General features: G+C 41.4%; 1 protein-coding gene across 2 annotated transcripts in view; it reads right to left on the bottom strand.

The window, feature by feature from the left end:
• MEGF10 (multiple EGF like domains 10) overlaps positions 1-24,584 on the bottom strand; it is a 147,204-nt gene that overhangs the window by 105,013 nt on the left and 17,607 nt on the right. The window lies entirely within an intron of this gene.

The raw sequence follows: 24,584 nt of genomic DNA, 5'->3' as shown, positions 1-24,584 counted from the left end.
GTCTATATCACAGAACAGACACACAATTAAAACAACTGACATCTTTAGCTCAGAAAAGACTGAAGACTAAAGGAGCAGGGATGTTCCCAACCAGAATGAAGATGCAATTTGTTGAGTATTGTCCAATAGTGCAGACAGCACTTGTTCACAGAATGGCTCTAGGCAGGGCCAGCTCCAGGCACCAGCTCAGCAAGCAGGTGCTTGGGGTGGCCAAGGGGAAGGGGCGGCACGTCGGGCTCTTCAGCAGCAATTCGGCGGCGGGTCCCTCAGTCCCTCTTGGAGGCAAGGACCTGCTGCCAAATTGCCGCCAAAGAAGAAAGTGGTACGGTGGACCTGCCGCTGATCACGATCGCGGCTTATTTTTTCCCTGCCGCTTGGGGCGGCAAAAACCCTGGAGCCAGCCCTGGCTCTGCTGACAAAGTATTTAGAGCTATGAGTCCCACAATTTAACAAGACCCAACTTCACTTATAAAAAACCATGATAGTGTATAATGTGAAACAACTGTCTTCTGCACAGCATCTCTCATAAAAACTGTATCCCAAAATTCTTAATCTATCTATTTCTAATGACTCCCCTTACTATGTCTGAGTACTACACAATCATTAATGGATTGTAGCCTCAGAGTACCTCTTTGAGGTAGTGAAATATCCCCCCCCCCCCCCATTTTACTGATGGGGAACTAAGGAACAAATTAGAATCAGAGATTGAACAAGGTCACACTGGAAGTCTATATCAGGAATGGAACTCCAGGTCTCCAGAGTCCAAAGTCCAAGTATTCACTAGACCATACTTCCTCCTATTGATATAATTCAATACTCTTATTGTTTATTATTTGTATCACTGTAGAAGCTAGCAGACCTAGTCATGGACTAGGACCCCACTGTGCTAGGAGCTGTATAAGCATAGAACTGCTCTAAGTAGTTTACTAGCTAAGTATAAGACAAGAGATAAGAAAAGGCTACAGAAAGAATGGGGAGTACAAGAAAACAATTAGATAATATTGGTCAGCATGATACACAGTGGTGTGTGCATACCAGCAGAGGAGAGCTAGGCAAATGAGAAAGATCTATATTCAGATAAGATTCGCATAGAAATGGTGTGAATAATGGCAAAATCAAGACTGATCTTGGACCAGTGACGGTTGAATGCACTGTGAAAAGGGTGCATGTTCTGATCTTGGTTGTGAGAATAGACATGTCCCACTGCATACAAGGGCGATGCTTGTGCACAGAGTTGAACTGGATCCTATGCTGATAGCAAAAAGATAGACTTACTCGGAAAAGGACTGTATCTTTAACACATGGAAGATCCTACTAACATGCACATAACATCACAGTTAGCACGTTTTAATAAATATTATTGTTTACCCAGTCTAGGATGGTGAAACTGACAACAAAATCACAGGGGAAGATGGAAGTCAGATAAACAAACAAGTAACAATAAATAAATGCTACACTTTTTTTCTTTTTTCATATATTTCATATATATATATATATATATATATATATATATATATATATATGAATCACATATTACTCAAACCTGCAAGATGCTGAACAAGCCCCTCAATGAGAGTATAGAGTGCTCACCACCTCCAGGAATTGCTCAATACCTTGCAGAATCAGACCCATAATTCCCATGCAAGTACATACGTTGACAATGTTTGGGTTTTTTTTAAAACCAATTTGCTTTAAGTTTTTGCAAGATTTTCTTACAGTTGGTTCCAATTTTTTGTTGTGCTTCTAAATTTAACTGTAAAATATCCGTAAAAATCATTTTATTGATGTCTGATATAAAATCCCCAATTGTAAGTCATAAAATTCTATGCTAGCACAACTTCCTCCTCCATCAAAAAGCTCATCTTAAAAATAAACTGAAATGCTGCCCAATTGCTTTGAGTACCCAATTGCTTTGAGTATGTTGTAGCTGAATTTTCAGCTACTGAATTTTAAAATACATACTGAAATGCTTTTACTTTTTAAGACCCAACCTCTTCTTGTTGTTCCCACAAAAGATTAAAATGAAGGCTCGTAAGCAGCAATTTGCCATCTACTGAAAAACAATTACCTTAAATTAGAAACTATATACAGAGTGACCAGTTCAAACAAAAATATCATCCACTTACAAATTGGAATTTGCTTTTTTGTGTAAAAGTAGAAATTAGACTAAAACAATGATTTTATAGACGCATTAAGGAAGATCTATTATAGATCTGCTATACTGGGCCAGATCCTCATTTGGTTTAAATTGGCATGTTTCCATTGTAATCAATAGAGCTATACCATTTTACTCTAGCTGAGCATCTGGCCCTGTATCCTCATTTGATGACTGTTTCTAACATTAACTCTATATTTATACATGGCTTCCGAAATCTGGGCAAAAACAATTCTAAGATTGTTAAAGCTAACTTATGATGTAGAAATAAATTAGATTTCCCACCAAAGAGTTAATTTTTTAAGTAATGAAAATATTTTTGGTAAAATAAATGTATCTGAAACAAAAAGTTTCTGAGCAGTTTCACTACAGAGTAACACAAAACCTATTGACATATTATTTTAAAAGGAAAAAAATAAAAATGCATTGGGACATGGTAGAAGCAACATGAAATAGACTTACTTAATGGTACCTCCTCAAGAATACAAAATAAATATGCAAGCAGTTTAAGACCACGTTTAAAACATTTTTTTTTTTAAATTGTGAAGTAGATATCACAGAGATTGCCCAGTTTTTCAAAACCTTCCTTCAAAACCCAGGCCTGACTGAAGATATTTCATGCTCTGGAACTTCCCTTTCATTCTGCATAGCATGGCAAGGTATTTAGTATGGAGTTAGTTTAAAAAAAAATAAAAGCAGCTGCATTTTCAATTTAATAATACCAACAAAGTGGTGATTTCCTCCATTAAAATAGACATGTTTATTTATATGTAGACTGTATACTGTATTGCTCTTTTTTCTTTCTTTTTTTTAAAAAAATCTTCAACAACTTTGCTTTTGGATACATTTAACAAATTTTAAAATATGTTTAAAAAAAAAATCATTTGCATGAGCCCCCTGGTGTAAAACTTGATTGCATTCCAGATCTTTTGCTTAATTATTAAGGAAAATCAAAACAGAAAATCAGTATAACTGATTAGCATTGCTAAAGTGTTTACATTAGCAATAAAAAAAACATAGATGATTCATTTAACTCTTGCTGCCTACACTTTGCACTGATGTGTCGTGCTCAGAGATCCATGTTTGCTACTATGTAGTGCTACAAAAGGCTCAACAGGTAATATTACCAGTATTTTTCCAGTGCCCCCAATATGCAGTCTACCACATACAGTACAAATGATCTAAGAGCTGAAAACATTTGTGTTGGAATATGTCCTCTGTCTACATGTTACTGATTAGCAAAACTATGTGTAAGTAAACAACTCATGTAAGAAGAGAAAGCTCTTCTGATCTCATACAGATTTTTGTATAATTTATGCCACTGATGTTGTAAACACTTGCTACCAGGCCTAGAACTATAAGTAATTCCATTTAAATCAATGGTAAAGCATTCCAAAGAGGCAAAGAAAAGCCTTCAAAATACTCCCTCATTGCCAGAAATATGTTTTCATACTTAAAAACCAAGAAATTTGTCACATCATATTTAACACTGTAAAACTAACAAGCAATTTAAGAAGTAAGATGTGAGGGCCCCACCAAGGCCATGTGTAAATTCGGAGAGTAAACTTTAAAAGCAATTTATTTAACTGGTAACTAATCAATGCAACTCTTTTGACACAGATGAAGTACACTCCCATCCTTCATCAAGGCATGACTGAAACCAAAACAAATGCAATCTAGCAACAGCAATAAGGTCTTTCTAACCACATTTTTCCTCAAAAGAATAGGATAGGATGAACAATGACAACCCAATAGTTCATAACAGAAAGTTTTAAAATTTGATTGCCCTGCCTCATTTTCTGTTACTAGTGTAAGCAGAGTCAGAATGAGCTCTACCCTGACATCTGGTGGTGAGCTGTGGAAAAGAACTTCAGGGACCGATCTTGATAGGCACACCCACCCCACCTAGCATGAACCCATAGCAGCCCAAATGGCCACTTTGGCTGCTGCGGGATCCCCAGTTTCTCTGTTATTGGGGCAGGAAGAATAAAGTGTTGTTATTATGTGAATCGAGGACAATGAAACTGTTTTATGCCAAAGGGACTCGCCATCAACTAAGTAGCACTCACTAGACAAGGGACATGGGTTCCAAAACCTAGTGAATTGAGAGAGGCTGGAGACAGGTATTTGTACCTGATGGTATGGGCCCTTTTGAAACGCCAATTGCATCTTCTCCTCTCTCTCTACTGTGGAATATTAGAGCTAATTTTAATTCTATTAGGAATCTAGTTACAGGCTGCTGAGCTGAATTCACGTTGGGACAATGGTGCACCAACACTGAGGCTCCCCTACTACAAGCTGAAATCTCTAAGTGCTGAAGTCACTGAGTGCTTGGGGGGCAGTGGCTGAACCTATATTGCTGAGTGGCTGGTGGACTGAAGCAGCTTGCGGGACAGCTGGTGGAGCAAGCAGTTCATGGAATGGCTGAAGGGGCAGAGCGGCTGGTGGCGTGGCTCGTGGTGAAGGCTGCAGCAGAACCCCATGGAGAGACGGGGCAGTCAGCCTCGGACCACTTAAGGTGCCCCTTTACACCACTGTGCCTCCCCCCCAGGCTGGGAGATAAAACTCTGTAGATAAATTTTTGGACTCAGGGACAGAGACTTTGGGGTTGTTGGACTTTTGGGTGATTTTTTGGGTTGCTGGACTCAAGAGACTTTTGGGGTGCTGGACTTTTGGGACTTTGGGTGAGCTTTTGGGTTGCTGGATTTAAGACCCTGACAGGAAAAGGACACTCCCAAACTTACTTGGGGGTGGGTCTTTTGCTCATGGTTTGTGTTATGAATCCTGTTATAGTGTTTCCCCAACATGATGCTGCATTGTTTCCCTCCTTTCTTAAAAGGATTTTGCTACACTCAGACTCTGTGCTTGTGAGAGGGGAAGTACTGCCTCTTAGAAGTGCTCAGGAGCGGGGGTGGTATGTAATTATCCCAGATCACTGTTACTATACCTGATTTGTGCACACAAATCTGGGATTTGTAGATGTGCCCACTGCACCCACTTTTGATAATCTGGACCTAATTAAGAAAACCTCAAAACCCCAGAGTGGTAGGTAATATTACTATACCTGGCATGTGGTAACCTTTTTTTAAATTAAGTTCAGGATCAGAAGTAGAAAAAAAGAAAGGAAAGCAAACATTCCTCATTTACAGATTGGTAAATGGAGGCCCTACTCACAGTTCTCTGCTCTAACCACTATACTCTAGACTATCTTAACAAAATGTAAATGTTGGGAGAGGTTGGGCAACAAAAGCTAAAATAATGGAAACCATGAAAGAAGCAGAAGCTGCTCAGGGCAGTGGAGAAGTATTTTATGGTTAGCAGAATCAAATGCTGTTGGTGAATTAAGCAGTATTAGGACTGCAAAGCAACAGAGCTATAGTATGATACAATTGCTAACATAACACACTGGACTGAAAAGCAAGGGAAATGCTGATATAGCTTTCCCACAATTTTGCAAAAGCACTTTTATCTCTGCAGCATGAAACATGCAACAGAAACATATATTTAATTGGGAAAGGAACTTCCAGGAAAGTAATATCCGCTTTGTTCTAATCAGTCAGACATTTTTTGTTCATTTCTGTCCTTTAGTACAGATATTGTATAGGTTGTTTGGAAACTTTCTAATCATCTATAGTGCACTCTGTGAAACTGGTAAACTAGGTGCCAGTTCTTGCCAAGGCTGAGCATTGACAAATTCATAACTGGAAATCAGACCAGTTCTCCTGTTCAAGATAGGTGTTGGACTTGTAAGGATGTTTAGACTCTATAAAACACTTGTAAGTTGCTGAATGCATTAACCTTTCTTGTAATATCTATAGCCCATGCTGTAAGGTAATATGTAAGTTTTGCTTTATAACTGTAAAAATGCCTCCTCTGAACTTGTAAACCCAGGAGAAGGAGTGGTTCCCCAGCCTACCTTCTTGTCAACTGTTGGAAAAGGGCCACATCCACCCTGATTGAATTGGCCTCCTTAGCACTGACCGCCCCGCTCCTTGGTAAGGCAACTCCCATCTTTTCATGTGCTGTATATTTATACCTGCTTACTGTATTTTTCACTTCATGCATCTAATGAAGTAAGTTATAGCCAGGGGTGAAAGTAAAATTGAAGACTTACCGGTACAGGAGCCAGCTCTGGCTCCCCCTGGAAGGGGCAGGGCCTTGGGAGCAAGATGGCGGAATTGGGGGTCAGCATCTCCCAGCCAGCCCTTCCAGGCTACCTGGCCTGCACCACCCGGGGCTCCAGCAGCAATTTAAAGGGCCCGCCCGTAGCAGTGGCAGCAGCCCTGGGCCCTTTTAAATGGCCTGCCCAGAGCAGCTGCTTCTTTTGCTGCCCTCCTCTCCCCCACATTGGCAGCCTGGGGGAGCAAAAGGGGCAGTGACAATAAAGCGCTGCTGCGGCAAAGACCCTGCTTAAAGTGCTGCCGCGGTAGTGCTTAACAATCCTACTTAAAGTGCTGCCGTGGCAGTGCTTTAATGTTGCTGCCCCTTTTGCGCTCCGCCATTTGCAGCCCTGCCACTAGGAACCCGGCAGGGCCGCCGACAGGGGGTGCAAAAGTGGCAGCGCTTTAAAGTAACGTGGTAGGAACCCGTACCAGCAGCCACTTTTTACCGGTATGCCATACCGGCCAGTACCACCTTACTTTCACCCCTGGTTATAGCCCATGAAACCTTATGCCCAAATAAATTTGTTAGTCTTTAAGATGCCACAAGGACTTCTTGTTGTTTGTATCAAAACTCAGTGCTCCATAGTGAAGCATCACAATATGAAGCTTGGGCTAATTGCCTTCTCACATCTGTAAAGCAGCTATGTACAAGGAAGCCTGTCCCATCAACTTTAATTCTGGAAGAAAATAAAGATAGCCAACGTGAAAATTCTTCATGTCTTTGCTGTTTGGACACTCACTGGCCTGAAGCTAGGAAACAGAAGCACAGATCCTCAAGGTCAACCTGGTTTAGTCTTCAAAAGATATTCAGTACTGAGAGATTACTACAACTCTGTCACCTTTTGGAACCATAGATCATTAAATTTATCACTAAATCCAGCTTGCCTGGGTTGCCAGATAGACTGTAGTTCCCAAGGGGACTGTCTGTGACTCTAGAGTAAGACTCATATAGTGATTCAGGCTTTCATATTTGCTACTATATTGGTGAAATCATTATAGAACATACCACTGGTTCGGGGTGTCAGCCCTGAAGTTGACACTCACAGTTGTGAGCCACTCCATACAACATGACACATTGCATTCCCTTGTATTACATTTGTACACAGTCATCCTGCACATGATAGCAGATGATGTTATTTTAAAAAGAAATAAGCTCTTGTTCATCATACTTTCATTTTCACATTGTGTTTACAAATTGTACAATCAATATTGAGTATGGTGTTGGTGATTTAGGAGGTGGCCCTCCTCTCTCTCAATCTCTATTGTTTAGGACTAAGCCAATGCCGCAGAATAGCATTAGGTGATAGAAGACTGTGCTCCTGAAAATGTCCCTAGATGAGAGACAGAACTTGAGTATCACCTAAAGAATTCACGGTACTTTTTGCCAAAATAGCAAGGTTAGCATCAAATTCTGTTGGTAGCTGTAATATATGTATTTTAAATACCCACTTCAATTCCACTAGGGTAAGGTATTCTTTGCTTCCTTTCCTAACTCATTGTGTAGTGTTTAGTGTAACGTTAAATCGTTTCACCCTAGAGGTCTTAGTTCCTCTGCTATATTCCCAATTTGTTTGTAAAGCTCTTTGGGATAAGGCACAAAATAAATGTAAGGCAGCATCACGTGATATAGAGCATCTTTTTTTAAAAAGTGTCTTTCCTTGTGTCAAGGTTTTTTCCCCAGACTTTGAACTTTAGAGTACAAAAAGTGGGGACCTGCATGAACACTTCTAAGCTTAATTACTAGCTTAGATCTGGTACGCCAGAATTTAGTGTCTGGCACACTTTCTATTCCCCCAAAACCTTCCCTGGGGAACACAGATCCAAACCCCTTGGATCTTAAAACAAGGAGAAATAAACCATCCCCTTCCTTTTCCCCCTAGACTTTCCCCTCCCTGGGTTGCCTTGAGAGGCTTCACACTGATCCAAACTCCTTGGATCTGAAAACAAGTAGGAATTAACCATCCCACCTCCTTTCCCCCCACCAATCCCTGGTGAGTTCAGAACCAATCCCTTGGATCTTAAAACAAGGAAAAATCAATTAGGTTCTAAAAAGAAAGCTTTTAATTAAAGAAAGAAAAGGTAAAAATTATCTCTGTAAAATCAGGATGGAAAATGCTTTACAGGGTACTCAGATTCATATAGAGCAGAGGGACACCCCCGCCCCAGCCTTAGATTCAAAGTTACAGCAAACAGAGGTAAAAATCCTTCCAGCAAAAAGACGCATTTACAAGTTGAGAAAACAAACAAACATAAGACTAATCCGCCTTGCCTGGCTATTACTTACAATTTTGAAACATGAGAGACTGATTCAGAAAGATTTGGAGAGCCTGGAATGTGTGTCTCGTCTTAGCCCCAACAGCGAACAAAGAACAAAACAAACAGCACAAACAAAGACTTCCCTCCACCAAGATTTGAAAGTATCTTGTCCCCCTATTAGTCCTCTGGTCAGGTGTCAGCCAAGTTTACTGAGCTTCTTAACGCTTTACAGGTAAAAGAGACATTAACCCTTAACCATCTGTTTATGACACCTTGCCAGGGACACAAACCTTAATTAAAACAACAATAAAACCAAAACAACTTATCAAAACTTGAATTTGACCCCATCTTGTCAGCAATGATTAGTCTCATGCTAACTTGTGACTATGAAAAACCCAATTGTTTTTATTGATTACATTACAAAATTAATGGATGAAGAGAATGTAACACAGTATATGTTTTATATGTGGAGATTAAAAATGAGTTTGATGCAGTGACTCAGAAAATCTTGCTTGTAAAACAAATATGAATTTACTTTCATATGATCATTGTCACATGGACTGTAAACTGGCTGACGGACTGTAAACGAAGGCAAATGCAAATAAATGGCAGTGTGTTATTAAGAGAAGTTTCTAGTGAGGCACTACTAGGATCAATGTTAGGTTCAGTTTTATTTAATATCTTTATCAATGACCTGGAGGGAAAGGTAAGTGGCATATTAATTAAATTCACCGATGTTACTACATTGAAAGATATTGCAAACATCTGTGAGGACAGAGAAATAATAGAGAAGTCAAAAATTCAGGCAAACAGTTACAAAATGAGAGTCATACTGGAAAGGGGAATAATCCAAAACAGAGATGTTCAATAGGATGAGAATACTTGAAAGGCATTAATGCTGAAAGAAACCTAGGGTGGATTGCAAATTAGATAGGAACTTGCAATATGTTACAGCAGCCAAAAAGCTAATGAGATTTCAGGCTGCATGGGCAAAATATCATAACACAAAACAGGAAAAGGATAGTCCCTCTGTATATGGCTCTAGGGACAGCGTACTTACTATACTGAACACAAATTGAGCAGCTTCCATTTCAGAAAGATGGCAAACCAGAGGGAGTTCAAGAAGCACAAAAATTATTCAAGGACTGGAATGATGGATTCATGAGTGAAGATTATGAGAACTAAATAGCACAGTTAGTTAAATGAAGAGGGGAGAGAGAGTGTGATATGCATCTATCAGTATTTAAGGAGTGTAAACACAAAGGATCAGCGTGTGACTGGGCTTTGGGCAGTTGCATAAGGAGGGAAGAGAAAGTTGCAAGAAGCTTCCCCTCTATTGCCGCAGTGGAGCAGTCAGACATGGTCACAGTCGTTGAGAATCCTAAAGAACAGAGACTGCTCCCTCCTAGGTTTCCCAGAATCATGTAATGCCAAAAGGAGTGAGTCCATTTCCTGCCTTCCCTCCTCAACAGCCAGCAGTTCTTGCCAAACATGGAGAGGCCCAGATACTGCAGCTTCCCAGTGAAAATTGTAGCATGGGCACAATCTCTTCCAGAATTGCTCCATGAAGGTATGGCCTTACATTGCACCGGGAATGACTTTTTGTGATTGGGAATGATTGAATAGTAGTGGTATTGTTCTGGAATACCCAGATCTATGCTTTTAAAAGAAATGCATGCTTTTAGTTTTTTATTTGTGTATGTGAAGAATTGTGTGGTTATAGTGTAGAATAACAAGATACGGGAAAATTCAGTCTGGTCTAGCACCACGTGTCCCACCTTTGGCATACTCTCGGTCAGAATAATTTGTTGAGGATAAATCTAACCTCAGATGCTTTGGGATTACCATGCCATAAAAGAAATATGAGATAAAAATATTGAATTTCTGACTAGAACTATGAACACCTTGTGGTTGTTGACAAGTTGCCCAAGAAAATCCTGTTGACCATGTACACTCATTCCTCAACTCCAGCTCTGCTGAAATCCTAATTCCTGCATTCATTTCTTCTATCTTGACTATTCTGACTCCCTCTTCCATGGCCTGCTCAGGTCCCAACTTTCCAGATTTCAGCATATGCCACTCACCATATATAAAAGAGTTTAACCACTTCGCTCAGACAACTCCTCTAGCTCTCTCTTCATTTTAGGATCCAATTCAAACTTATCCCCCTTCCTTTTAAAATACCTCTGTCGTCTTGCTCTGACATTCTTTAAGACATTTTATCTCTCTCTCTCTCTCCCCCTTCCCCATTTTCTTCCAGGTCTATCCACAATCTATCACTAGCTTCCTCTCTTTTCCTTTATATATCTCATTATTGCTGATGCAAGATCCTTCTTCTCTGCACCTCTCATCAGCTGTAAGAGCCTTTCTTCTATACTCTCCATTCCTCCATCATTGACATATTTTCAAAATCTCATCTATGGACACCTCATTTGCTTATGCCCCTTAATTTCGCTCTATTACCATATATTTAAAAGTTTAGCTGTAGTACTGTATCACTCCATTTAACTTGTTAAATCATCCAAGAATGCTGTCTGAATAGGAGACACTACACAAAAGAAAGTGTATTATTTTGTATAAAATAGACTCTGCATTCTTGATATATATTGAGAATATGGCTCCCACAAGCTCTTATCACTGTACTTTGTTACAGAATTTAACATTCAAATGCTGTGACTTAAAATGAAAAAAATATGTTAATTAACTATGAGTGCCGTCTCATTCTAAGAATCTATGAAAATTTTGAGCAGTTCAACACCATTTTTTATAAGCCTTTCTTTATACCTTTAGGAATCTAGTTCAAAGCAATCTATGATTCATTACAGAAGATCCCCCTCATGTCAGCATTATACCACAGTACACTGATATAGAAGTCCGGGTAACCCAGAAATGTATTTGCCCACATTGCCAAGGTATGAAGAAATTAATGAGCATGACATGCAATCAGGCACTCATTCACAAAGATTAAAATGGGCACCATTCCTTCATTTCTCCCACAAGGGAAACGATCTTTTTTTGCCTCAGAATCAGAGTGACTAACATGCAAAACTGAAAGGTCCTTTTTTCCTATTTAAAATTACTTAACAAATCATTAAAATATTATGGGCCAAATCCTGTTCCCATTGAAATCAGAGGGAATTTTGCCAAGAGATTTCAATGGGACCAAGATTTAGGCCTGATCTACACTGGGGGGTGGGGAAGATCAATCTAAGATTCGAAACTTCAGCTACGAGAATAGCATAGCTGAAGTCGACATATCCTAGATCCAATTAAAATTACTTACTTTGCATCCTCGTGGCACAGGATCGATGGCCACAGCTCCCAAGTCGACTTTGCTTCCACCTCTCGCACTGCTGGAGTTCAGCAGTCGACGGGAGAGTGATCAGAGATCGATTTATCGTGTCTACACTACATGCAATAAATCGATCCCAGATAGACCAATCACTACCCACCAATCCGGGAGGTAGATGTACGCTAAGAGCAAGATGTTACACACTAGGCTGACTCACCAGCACTTGAAGTTCTTTTCACTTCTTTTCTTTGCAAAAGTTATGTGCTTACTGCTAACTGTGCTAAATGAAGAGTGCTATAGTGAACAGCATGTACACTTGCTAGATCAGAGTTATACTCATTTTCCCTGCATACCCATCCCCTTTCACTGCGATGTTTGCTACACACTTTTGCCATCAGGCACCACATTCATGAACCTCTGTTTACGTGATGATTCCTCCTGCATACATCTTTGTCCCTCCTGGTTTACATGTGGAGTCACAGGCAAGATTTAATTTTATTCTATGTGCTTGTCTTTGGGAAAAAACTATATATCCCTATATGATCCTTGCCCGAAATCAGCCTAGACCTTTACATATTTACTTACTAACTTGTTTGATTTGCAAGGTCACATTCAAGCCTCATTAACACAGGGTGGCAAGGAAATTGGTCTAATTTTCCTAGTTGTGAGCCCTTAACACCTGCAGGCCAATAACAACACTAACAACTGGTTTGCTGTAAAATCAGCTGAACATTAGAAAATCCAGAGCCTCGCAGGGCTTTTTTTAAATTCTCCTGAAAATAAAATTTTGCTTTTTGTAGAATAAAGAGAAATGTTAGTAAATGAATTTAAACTCCAAAAAATATAATATTTTTAATGTTAGGGATTGGGAGTAGTAAAAGATGTCTCTTCCACCAATGGCAAAGTAAACAACATTACATATTATGCATAAAAATGCTTTGATAATTAAGAGTGATTTAATATCAAAGTTTCCAGTTGTGATTTACATCACTTTCAGTTTTTCTCTTACTACAAAAAACATTTTTTTAAAGATGTCCCAAATCATTAAATTCTTACATCCTTTTCCTTTAATGATGAACCCGACTCTGCTTTAAAAACAGAGCCTGGTTCATCATGAAAGGAAACTAATGAAGGCACTTGCCTTAGAAACTGTAACAATCAAAGAAAGACCCCTTTGGTTGTAATTAATATTTTTTCTAGATAATTTCCCTTATTAAAATATGTTAATTTACTTTGGTTTCAGGTTATCTGAAACCTTTCTAAAAGTGAAGTCTGAAGCTAATTCCTGCTGCAAGCAGCGTAATTTGAAGCTAGAAGAATTGAGACTGCATTTTTTATTAACATGAGCAGAAGGACTTAAATCCCAAAACCATGATCCTTATATGACACATGTTGCATTCTTTAAATCTGCATCTCTTTCCATTACTGGCTGCAAAAGGGCAGCAGCACCAAAAGCATTCTGTCATTACAAAAATGGTCTATTCACACATTGTCTGACAAAGTACGTACATTAACAATGAACCCCATTCAGTGATCTGATTTTTACAGACATTTGTACACCAAATTCAAAAATCTCTATGATGCTGGGTTTAATGAGGTACTTTGTTATTCTCTGTAATAAAAATTAAAAGAGAGAGACAGAGTTCTTCAGCTTAATTGCCACATCTGTTATTTGGCACTTTACTGTGATTGACTGGAGTGCATGCGTCAGAGACTCAGCCAAAAACAGGCACATTGCATAAATAAACTTATAACTTATAGCCCAAATGGTATTAGCACCTTATCTGTTACAGCTTCTGCTGTTGGTCAGTTAAAATAATGTATCTATTGGTCCAGGTTCATTCAGTAAAGAATTGTGCGGTGGGTGGTTGATTTTTTTTTTATTAGAAACATTTACTGGTTTCAGAAGTAAGCGTTATAATAATTTACATGCACATTTTATAAGATTGTGTCTAATGAGAGCAGTCAGCAATCCACAATGCCAAATGGGACTAAGTTTCATGTTTGCTTACAGTTGTGTAGCACTATTTTGATGTGGTTGTAGATCAACAACCAAGTGCTGGGACAACAAAACTACTATATTACATTTTGTGGTCTTTTATTCTTATGAATCAAATTTGTATACAAAGATAGAAGGTGGGAGGTGACACACATTAAAAAGGTATCAATCTCATTTCAGTAAATAGTTTACTTACTAGAGACATGGTCCATATTTTGATTTTTTTTTCACCTCAATTAGATTATCATTTTCAGTTTGGGCACCGAAATGGCCATAGAGGTACCCAATTACCCATTTTGGGAGGCCTAATGGCTAGTTTTCCTGTCTACATTTTATTTTATAAAACTTTGTGAAAGTAAAAACAGAGAACTATGCAGCCACCTTACAAATTTCAATATATGGAGCATACGATCTTTCTGCCCACATTGCTACTAAGCTTCAGAGAGAGAGCCCTGTCCATTGAATGAAGAATCAAACTCTTTGCTTTGTATACTTCTCCACTGTTCCATTTGATTTGTTGAACATCTTTATCAATAATCTGGATGATGGGATTAACTGCACCCTCAGTAAATTCGCAGATGACACTAAACTGGGGAGGGAGAGGTAGATATACTGGAGGGTAGGGATAGGGTCCAGACTGACCTAGACAAATTGGAGGATTGGGCCAAAAGAAATCTGATGAGGTTCAACAAGGACAAGTGCAGAGTCCTGCACTTAAGAAGGAAGAATCTCATGCACCACAGGCTGGAGACCAACTGGCTAAGCAGCAGTTCTGCAGAAAAGGACCTGGGGATTACAGTGGATGAGAAGCTGGATGTGAGTCAGCAATGTGCCCTTGTTTCCAAGAAGGCCAACGGCATGTTGGGCTGTATTAGTAGGAGCACTGTCAGCAGATCGAGGGAAGTGATTATTCCCCTCTATTTGGCACTGGTGAAGCCACACCTGGAGTACTGCATCCAGTTTTGGTCCTTCCACTACAGAAAAGATGTGGACAAATTGGAGAGAGTCCAGCGGAGGGCAATGAAAATGATCAGGAGGCTGGGGTACATGACTTATGAGCGGAGGCTGAGGAAAATGGGGCTATTTAGTCTGCAGAAGAGAAGAGTGAGGGGGGATTTGATAGCAGCCTTCAACTACTTGAAGAGTGGTTCCAAAGAAGATGGAGCTAGGCTATTCTCAGTGGTGGCAGATGACAGAACAAGAAGCAATGGTCTCAAGTTGCAGTGGGGGAGGTCTAGGTTGGATATTAGGAAACACTGTTTCACTAGGAGGGTGGTAAAACACTGGAATGGGTTACCCAGGGAGGTGGTAGAATCTCCTTCCTTAGAGGTTTTTAAGGTCAGGCTTGGCAAAGCCTTGGCTGAGATGATTTAGCTGGTGTTGATCCTGTTTTGAGCAGAGGGTTGGACTAGATGACCTCCTGAGGTCTCTTCCAACCCTAATATTCTATGATCCTATGATTTGTCTTGAAACTGAAGTCTTTGAGGCCCTTGGCTGTTTGATGATATGACACAGAGTATTAGACTTCTGAAAAGTCTTTGTGCATTCAATCTTGAGAGCTCACTGGCTATCCACAGCTGTTCTGATAAAGATGAGAAGGTTTTGGTGAGAATGAAGGCGGTACTATCTCTTGCAACCTGTAGAACTGGGTGCTCAGTTTTGGGATGAAAGCTGAACTAATTCTGCTACCTTGTGAAAGGTACAACATCATGGCTGTATGATGCTCCCAGCTCTGACATTCTTCTTTTTGAGATTGATAGCTATGAGGAAGGCCAACTTGATTGATAGCAAGTAGATACATCTTCCCAAGCAATTGGATTGTATGCGTTGTGAAGATATTTAAAACCAAACTGAGATCCCCTGGCAGAGTTTTATGCACACAATATAGAGATAATTACAGACACCACTCTGAGGAATCTCTTGATGCCATGGTGAAGTGAAATATTCCTCCAGTCTGTTGGCTCCAATATGCTGGATAGAGCTGCTACTTTATACTTTAGAGATTAAAGATTTAGGTCCATTATCAGACACCTGGTGGGAATTCTATGGCCTGCCTCCTTGGCCTTAGCAGGTATTCTATTATATTCCTTATTTCCGCAATTGAACTTTTCCTGTTTGTGGAGCACGTGCTTTTAGTCCATGCCTTCCTTGATTCTAGCACAATGTTTATCAGCTTATCCAAGTACATACCCTTCCCTCTTTAACTGTCAGCCTTTCTTGTTAAAATACAGGAATGATTTGCAGGAAATAGTATGTTTCTATCGTGAGGGAAGAAAGTGAACAGGAAAGCTGCCATACTGATGAGGAAAGAGAACCTTGGCCTTCCGAGTGATGGAGTTTTATTATTGTTATTGCTGCCTCCTTACTGATTTTGTGTATTGTTCTGGAGAGTATGTAGATGGGTGGAATGTGTAGAGAACTGATCATGGCCAGCTCTGGGAGAGAATATCTATTGCTATGGACGGTTGATCCAGTTTTCTGGAAATGAAGTCAGGTGTCTTACTACTGTAACTTGAAGTGAAGAAATCCACTGTCAGTCTGCCCATGAATTTGATCAGAAGATTGAAACTCCATTCGGCCCAATCTATCAATGTCCTGTTGGGTAAGTCTGCTGCGATGGAGTTTCCCTTTCAAGTAGAGGGCACATGGGGATATGGGATTTTTCTCCTCCAGAAGAGTAGGGGAGTGACTTTCTGAGAAAGCTCTTCCTTGCTTATTGATATGGGCCATAGCAGAAGTGTTGTCTGTCACTACTAGAATGTCTTTGTTGAACAGTTAGAGAAACCAGAGCTCCAAGACTGTTTCATACTGCTCTAAGCACCAGTTAATTGTGGCTCAGGTTCCCTTGCCTCTCCATCCCTGTAGTCTCTCTCCCGCTTCCCACGTGTCTTGTACAACATCTGCTTTTCTTAAAACTCTCCTTATTTCTGCAATTGGTGGATTTTATTTGTTTAACTGAAACACAGCTTCAAGATAAATTATACAATACTTTTCATAAAGTAGTTCTCAAAGTTCCTTATAAAGAATGAAAATATTTTTATCCAGATTTTACAAAATAGGTAATGTGACAAAGTTCCTCCTCTACCTTGGTGGGTCCTGCACTTCTTGGCAGATTTGCTCACCTCAGTGATCTTCCCCACAGTCTGGGTCAACTCCTCCTGTGTCTGATCAGGAGTTGGGAGGTTTGGGGGGAACCCGGGCCCGCCCTCTACTCCGGGTTCCAGCCCAGGGCCCTGTGGATTGCAGCTGTCTATAGTACCTCTTGTAACAGCTGCATGACAGCTACAACTCCCTGGGCTACTTCCCCATGGCCTCCTCCAAACACCTTCTTTATCCTCACCACAGGACCTTCCTCCTGGTGTCTGACAATGCTTGTCCTCCTCAATCCTCCAGCAGTATACTCTCTCACTCTCAGCTCCTTGCCTTCTTGCTCCCAGCTCCTCACACACGCTCCTTCTCCTCTGGCTCCTCCCTGCCTGACTGGAGTGAGCTCCTTTTTAAACCCAGGTGCCCTGATTAGCCTGCCTTGATTGGCTGCAGGTGTTCTAATTAAAGTAGCTATCTCTACTGCCTTCTAGAAAGATCTTAATTGGCTCCAGGTGCCTTGATTAACCTGGAGCAACTGCCATTTGGTTACCATGGTCCTAGGGATTTGTTTAGCCTGGGGCTAACATACCTGTTTCTCAGTACTTTACTGTAGCCATCTGGCCTTGCCCCATCACAGTAACTAATGCACAAAGAGATGGAGTCACTTGGCCAAGTTCACACAACAGGTCAATAACAAAGCTGGAAATACAACTAAAAAGTCTCCTGACCTCTTGTTTAGTGGTCTATCCATGGGACCATGCTGCCTCCAATACACCTTCCAGCCTCAGTGAAAGTAGCCATGTATGTAATACCATTATCAAAGTCATGAAATGTATGAGTTTGGGGTTTAATCCTGAGAGATGCTAAGTGCCCTCAACTCTCATTTACTTCAACAGACATCAAGAGAATTTAGTCAACTCTACAAAAGAGGTCTTTAAAAAAAAAAAACAACAGGATTGAGCAATGTCACGGAGCATGGCTCCTCTCTTGCCTTCTTGCCACAAAAACTGCCCAGACCCCCATGGTTGTGCCTTCACCATGTCTTTTTATTTTGTGTTCCCTCCACCAATTTCACAACAGTCCTTGTACAACAGCCTATTTACAATATTCAACTAGCTCCTGGCCCTCTCACTAGGGCCTGAGGGTAACAGAAGACTCCCTGTTCTGAGCCTCTGTCTGGTTAACCCCAACTAGCGCTATTTATTCCTTCCTTTCTTCCTTCCTTCGCCTTTCTTTTATCAGCCCGGGGCTGATGGGGCAATTACTCAATCAGGCTGCCCAGCTGAGCTAATTACCACCATCAGCTTCCTACTGGGGAATTAATTACTATTAGATGCTTTTTGGGTTGCATTGTTTTCTGCTCTTTTATTTAATTACTTTTCCATTTACTTTTCAAGATGTTAACTACAGTGAACTAACTTACATCCTATGATGCCTAAAAGGAAACCCGGGTATATTAAAGCTTTGGCATTTCATTTGGAGACAGACACATCTGGTGCAAACAGGAGCAATTCTGAAAGCCCCATAAGAGATTCTGGCAAGAAGAAGAAGAAGTTGTCGCATCCTAGGATGCAAGCTCCACTGACTGCAGTGGATTCTAGCAAGGAAACTATTTGTTTATTCCAAAAACTAGCCATCTAAGGAGAGGAAGAAAGACAAGGTTGGCTTGCATCTTTCCTCAGGTAGTTCACTGCCAGAGGGGAGAGTGTTTCATGGCTGCTTCCCAATATGACTTTGTTCAACAGAGGATGATTCACTTTCTTAAAATGACCTACTGCAGACCAAAATAGAGTTGGAAAATCTGAGATCTGTAAGGAAAAGGTGTGCATAGGAAAGTAGACAGTCTGAAAGGTCATAGGCTTGGAGTCCTCAAATATTTTAGAACAATGGAAAAGTATCCAAACTTTGGGATGCTTAACCATATGGAAAACATGTTTTAAGCTTTTATGTTATTCATACATAACACAATTTGACAAGAACTGTAGTTATGGGAAAAGAAGTATAGTCTTAAAATGTGTGTTAAAATTGCAGAAAATTAATTGAAAGTCTTTCAGTGAAGAGATTAAGTCTCATCATGGCTCTCTAGGTTGTAGTGGAGGGAACAGATGGATATTGGAGATGGAAAAAACTACTGGAAGCAACCTGGAGCCATTAGAGTAAACAAGTATCTCAATGTATTCTCTGTGTCTTTTTATTATCACAAATCAAAATGTTTATCTTTATTTATTATTCTGTTATAATAATTAATAATATATTCCTCTGTGGGTTATATCCAGCTTTGCCAGAACTACTGAGTATGACTTTCATATGGCTTGACCTCTCATCATAAGAAATATAAAATCTCCTTCTTTAACGTACCAGGCTTAGCCATCATATAAATGTAGCACTGGTTCTGTGGTAGCTCAGGGTAACAACAATGGGCCAAATCTCCCCTTTGTCCCAGAGACTTACAGAATGTAGTGCCTTTCATCCATCACAATGATAAAGCATAAATACACTCACACTGCTGTACATTTTCAGCAGACTTCGAGACCAAGTAAGAAGTTTAGCATTTTTCCTTTAATGTTCCACTAGAAGAGACCAATTGTATTGACTTTGGAAGCAGCTTTGCAATGTTTGGATTTCACAATAGCATTTGTTCACACATTGTACAGTGCATTAAAAAGGGATAGTGTGCCTCCTGTTCTTCTCACTTACCTCAGTTACATTGTAACTCCATTGACTCCACATTTATTCTGGTATAAGTGAGAAGAATATCAGGCCCAATACAGTTGCCTCAACATACCAAAGAAAAATAATTCTATGCTTCTGATCATTTTATTTCTAAATTTTGCAATAACTAAAAAATAAAATCAAACTCTTCACAACAGGCAATCAATCATTTTTACTAAAATAAAGCCTACAGTTTAAAATATGTGTTTCAATCTCACTGGCAGGTACTCTTCAGAAACAGTTGTTATTTACAGTATCTGTCTGGGGAAAAAAAAAGATTAAAAGATCAAGTTACTCTTCACTTCCAAACAAGTCAGGCCACAGCTGTACATCAGATTCTGAGCAACTGTTTCACATGCACACAACAAGGCTTCTGTCTTCCCGCAGGGTTTACTCAGGTCATCTGCATGTGGCATGGATTAAAGCAGCACTAAAGCTCTATTATAAAGTAGGCTAAACAGTGAGTTTATACACACAGCGCCTGTGCCACTGGTAAATTCCTCCATTTGACATTCTCATCAGAGGGGTTTCCATATATTGCATGCAGAGGAGACTGTACAAAGTTTTAAGTTCCATTGAAAAAAGTAAAAAAAAGGTGTTTCATGCTGTGTATTTCCATGCTGCATTTAAAAAAAAGAGAAATAGGAAGGAGGAGTCTACAAAACAGTCTTTCTGTGAAAAAACTGCAAATAACTGCAAAGGAATCAATGATCCTTTGTGTTAACAGAAAAGCAGAATTAAAGTCTTTGTGCAAATTATACTGTTTTCTCCAGAAGTCACACACTCAAATTTTAAAAATATGAGTTGAAACAGTGGTGTGCTAAAATGGGACCAAGTTATCTCAGTGGGACAATAAGCAACCCATCTCTCACCACCCCAGCATTATCCAGAGGAACAGGCTGGGTGTGGGAAGGCGTGGGACAATAGTAGGGGGTTTCTTTTTCCCCGATCTACTTAGCAAGGCTATACTAGCAGAGCTTGCCTGCTGAGCCCCAGAACACTCTGTGATTGTGTTTAAGGCTGCAATCCAATTTCCCTCGCTCCCTGAGGGACATCACAGCCAAGGCCATCCTTACCCATACACAAACTATGCAGCTGCGTAGGGCACCAGGAAATTTGGGGCACCAAACTACCCCAAACTTCCGGGTGCCCTATGCAGCTGCGGGCTGTTCCAGCAACCAGCCCGATCCTCAGGCTGGCTGAGCTGGCTAGGAAAGCTACCCCCGCTCCCGCCCTGTGCCCACTCCACCCCTTCCCCCATAGCCCCTGCCCTTGCTCTGCCCCTGCCCCACCCCAACTCCATCCTTTCCCCAGAGTTATGTCCTGGGGGTCTGCAGCAGAGCTCGGGTGCGCCCTGCACTCACTGGGTGGCGGGAAGTGGAGTGACCCTGACCCAGACCCAGCCCGCTTTGTCCCGCCGGCTCCCAGCACGCCATCGATGAGCGTTGGGGGGCAGTTCCCCCATGGTCCCCCAGGGCAGGGAGCCAGAGGAGCAGAGCAGAGCACGCTGAGGCCAGGTCAATCCACTTCCCCCTCCCCGCCCCTTACGCTTTTCACTGTGTCTTTATGCGGCTTCCCTCCAGCCTCTCATGCTGCTTTTCTCCTCCTGGCTTCCAGCCACAGCTCCTCACCCTATCTTGTGCTGTTCTATCTGTCGTTCCCCCAGCACACACAGAGGCCAGGACCGGAGCTGGGCTCCCTGACTGGCCTGGCTGCCTGGTCAATTAGACTGATTTAGAGTACTGTCTATTTCCCATTGGCCCTGATGTGGAGCTCTCAGATTGGCCAGAGGTTCTTTCAGTTCGAGGATCCTGATTCTTTCTCAGTCCTTCCTTTGTCTTCCTTGTATAGGGAGAGGGCCAACGAAAAAAACCCCACCAAGTTTTTGTAAGGGGCCAACAGTCCCATTACATTCCTCTGGGCTTTTCAAAACTTATCCCTCTGGCCTGATGTACAATATATCACATAACATGTTGCAGTGGGGTGGAGGGACCACAGTACAGCAGGTATCTCATTGTCCTTGAAAATCCATGCTCTCCACTCTGCCCAAGCAGTCACTGTACGGACAGTTGAGTAAGGCATTAGCAAAGTTAATAATGTCCATGACCATGTTTGTGGGGGGAATCAAAACATAGGATACCGAAATGGATTATATACAATTGATGTTAGGTATTACAGTTATATTTCACCCCTCCTGTACACAAAAACACTTCTGCTCATCATCAGGTTGGTAGGACAGTCCTAGTGGAGTAGGCAGGTCTTTTGGAGCCCCTAACCTGACTGCCTCAGAAGCCCCATCTAGCTCTCCCTCAGCCTCATCACTTACAGGTTCATCTACTGTGGTCACCCATTCATGACTGCCAACTCTGGCTCAGAATTTGCAACTGCTTCAATGGTATATGTGTAAGGGACTGTAGCAGGCTGCTGCTGCAGAGGCAGCTAATTAGCCCCTGCTCAGCCAGCCCCAATCAGGTAAAATGGATTGGGGCTGGGGAGAAGCCTGGTGCCTGGCCTCTGAACGGGCTGCACCTGTGGGCCTGCAGGCTCAAGGGCCATAAAGGCTGGCTGGCAGCCAGAGGAAGGGGGGAAGAGAACAGTCAGAGGCAGGGCAGTCTGGGGTAGACTCCCTGCAAAGGAGGAGGAGGAGGAGGAGGAGTGAAAGACCTGTAAACTGTAAATAGAAGCACTGGTGGTGGGAACTGTGTAAGAATAAAGCCACGGGTGTTGCATCCAGGAGGCTCAGAGTCCTTTATTGAGACAGCAGAGAGCTGCAGCAAGAGGGGCTGAGGAAGGAACCCAGTTACAGGGACCCATTTCTCCTTCTTTCTGACACTATCACATATGTTCCTGAGTGTCCTGGATTGGCTGGGGCCCTCTGTCTTATTGGTTAGGGAGGTAAACGGCATAACTTGAGCTGATCCCTGTGTACTGCTCTCTCTAAACCACCCTTCTCTGGCCATATAGTATATATGGGCAACTCCAGGCTGTTGCGTCTGAGCACTATGTGAGTAACTGCTTCCCATCTACTCCCTATTTTATTCTGGCCCCTTGACTTGTGGTTCCTGACTAGCAGTTGGTCATCAGTGTTGATGATGGCTCTCAGACTTATGATCATAGCCCCTTTTCCAAGACTAAGCTGCTTTTTCTGACACTTCTCAAGCAAGGGTCACAAGCCAACATGAACTTCCAGTGGTGTTTGTGGACCCATTCATCCAGTACTTCAACTTCAACCTCAGGTCAAGCTGACACCCAGAACACATCCATGGGCAGCCTTGGATCTCTCCCAGACAACAGACAGAATTGTGCATAACCCATCAATGAGTGCAGGTGGCTGCTGTTTGCCAGAACTAATTCAGGAAGATGGTCTTTCCATCTCTACTTTTGTTCAGATTGCATAGTCCAGAGCATCTTATATATGGTATGGCTGAACCTTTCACAATCCCTGTTCCCTGACGGATGATAAGGGATTGTCAGCAAGGTTATATATTTTACAAAGCTCTGCTATCACATTGGATTTGAAGTTCCAAATTTGATTGGAGTGCAGACATGCTGGACATCTGTAACATCCAAACCAATGTTGTACCAGGGGTCTAGCCATTGTATGTGCAGTCTGATTCAGTGTGGGTACTACAACGGTAAAACAGGTGAACATAGAACATCTGTCAGCACCAATACATTCTCAAACCCATCAGATGTTTTATATGGTAATGTGTAGTCCAGACCCACTATCTCCAGTGGACTAGTTACATTTATACATCCTTTTGTGAGTCTCTCACAGGGACACGGGTGTTTGGACAAAGGACATCTCTTACACTGCTTAGTCATTGTGCAATCTCTGGTGCCATATTGGCCAATAAAAGCTCTGCTGGATGACTTCTGTGGTATCTCTGGAACAAAAGTGTCAGGACAGGTCCAATGCATAGGTCTTCAGCTTGGAGCCTGCAAAAGTTCCCTATTGTGATCCAACATTTTTTTCCATTTGGTTCTGTGTGATTTTACAGCACTTCTGAGTCAGATTTTGCTCCAGTAATTCTCCAGAGTGATCTTCTCGATTCAAGATTACAGGCCAGAAACTCATCTTCACATCCTCTGCCACTATCATGAGGAAGTCTTTGTCATTCTCAATGTCTGGGACCTCTCCCCACTAGGCTAGGTATGGGACAGGACATCAACATTCTGGTTGGACCTGCTGGGCTACCCATCTCTGTTCAGTTGCTCCCAGACTGGCAGTATCCAAGTATCTCATTGGGTTGTGGTCTATGAAGACAACAAACTTTTGGTACAGCAGATGATCTTTGCATTTTTCAGTCACCATCCACTTCATTGTAAGCATGTCAACTTGAACACATTGTAGTTCTTATTCTTCTGCATTTCTCAGTAGGCTGCTCGCATATGCAATTACTTTTTCCATTCCATCTTGCTTCTAGATGAGCACAGCTTCCAAGCCAAGTCTATATGCATCAGTGGTGAGAATGAATGGTAAACTACATTCATATATCCTAATGTGTGTTGTACTTCCCTTAGATCAGCTGGCATAGGCCAGTTAACCAAAATTTTAGTCTTTTCTTCATCTACTCGGATACCTTGAGACATAACTGTGTGTCCTAGGAACTGAATTTCCTTCCTCAACCAACATTTGCTAGGCTTCAGTTTGAGGTCATGCTCTTTTAACTTGGAAAACAGTGTCCAATTTCTCCAAGTGGATAGAATCACAGAAATATAGAGCTGGAAGGGACCTCAAGAAGTCATCAGGTCCAGCTCCCTGCACTGAAGGACATAGATCATCTCTGCCAAGAGTTAGTCCTTAGGTTCTTAAAAACCTCCAATGATGGGGATTCCACAACTTCCATTGGAAGCTCATTCCAGAATTTAACTACTCTTATAGTTAGAAGGTTTTCCCTAACATATAACCTAAATCTT

The sequence above is a fragment of the Chelonoidis abingdonii genome, chromosome 6, assembly GCF_003597395.2.
Source record: "Chelonoidis abingdonii isolate Lonesome George chromosome 6, CheloAbing_2.0, whole genome shotgun sequence".
NCBI lineage: Eukaryota > Metazoa > Chordata > Testudines > Testudinidae > Chelonoidis > Chelonoidis abingdonii.
This window is presented reverse-complemented; position numbering and strand designations above follow the sequence as displayed.